Here is a 1,352-nt window from a genome sequence, read left to right as displayed (position 1 = left end):
GAGCCCGGATCCCCCCCCCCCCCGCCGCCCGTCGCCCGCAGCGCGCCGGGGACGCGCGCTGTAGTAGGCCTTGTGCTTCGGGTCGTAGTAGAAGCCGCTCGTGGGCTCGTAGAAGTAGCCGGAGGCCGCGTCGAAGGCGTAGGCCGTGGGGTCGAGGTCGAAGGGCGGCGGCCACTCGCGCGCGGCCCCCGGGGCCGCGCCGTCGCGGCGGTCGCGGCGGTCGCGGCTCCGGCTCCGGCTCCGCGACCGCTCCTCGCCGAGCTCCCGGGGCCGGCTCGGCCGCCGCCGCGGCGGCCCACCCTCGGGCGGCGGCCGCCGGCGGCTCGCGGCGGCCTCGAGGACCTCGGCGGCGGCCGCGCCGCGCGTGTACGCGCAGCGCCTGTGTGCAAATCAACCGCTGGTTTGGGACGTCCCGACCAAACTTTGAAATTCTCTAGCTCGGTCAAATCCAAGTCGATTCGGCTGATTTTTGGACGGATCGATTGCTCTCATCGAGTTCTCGAAGCACAGCGGATGTGTCAAAACATTCGAATACGCTCACATTGAAGTCGAGTTGAAGATTTGATTCGCACGCAGCGCGGCGCGACGCGACGCCGTCGATGGTCACGCGGCCCCGGGACGCGCGGAAGACGTGGGTCGAGGCCTCGAGGGAGAAGAAGGTCACCTGCGGGCGCCCGCGCGCGTCGGGGGCGGACCGCGGCCCGCGGCGCGGCGCGACGCGCGAAGCCGACGCCCCGCGTCTGGCCTGCGCGGAAGCGGACCGGTGAGCCGAACTCCGGAACGCTCGAGCCCGGTCGCGTCGACGCCGACGTGGCCGATTGCTCGACGAACCGTCGCCTCTCGGCGAGCGCTCCGCGGAGCGACCGCGGACGCGCGTCGAAGCGACCGCGGAGCGCGCGCGGCGAAGTCGCGTCGAGAGGCCCGCGCCGCGCCCGGCCGATGTCGTCGCGCATGAGCCGCACGTCCTTGACGGGCGCGTAGGCGCGCATGGCCGCCGCGATCTCGCCCTCGCCGCTGTACTTGCTCAGCCCGTAGAGCACCTGCGCGGGCCGCGTCCGCGCGGCGCGGCGGCGCGCGGCGCCGGCGGCGCGCGAGCGTCACGGACGGCTCGCGCGAGTCGTAGCGGCCGTCGACGTCGCCGCGGACCGGCGCGGGCGTGAGCAGGGACGTGCCCATGCCCTCGCCGACGATGCGCGGGTGCCTGGGGAGCCGGCCGCGCCGTCGCGGAGCCCGAGGGGCCGGGGCGGACGGGGCGCCGGGCGCGCGCGGCGGCTTCTCCTCGGCGCACTGGTAGCAGCGCGCGCGCCGCGCGAAGTTGACGGCGTTGCAGCGGTCGCACTGCCAGTCGCTGG

This window comes from Aureococcus anophagefferens, assembly GCF_000186865.1.
Source record: "Aureococcus anophagefferens unplaced genomic scaffold AURANscaffold_4, whole genome shotgun sequence".
Taxonomy (NCBI): Eukaryota; class Pelagophyceae; order Pelagomonadales; family Pelagomonadaceae; genus Aureococcus; species Aureococcus anophagefferens.
This window is presented reverse-complemented; position numbering follows the sequence as displayed.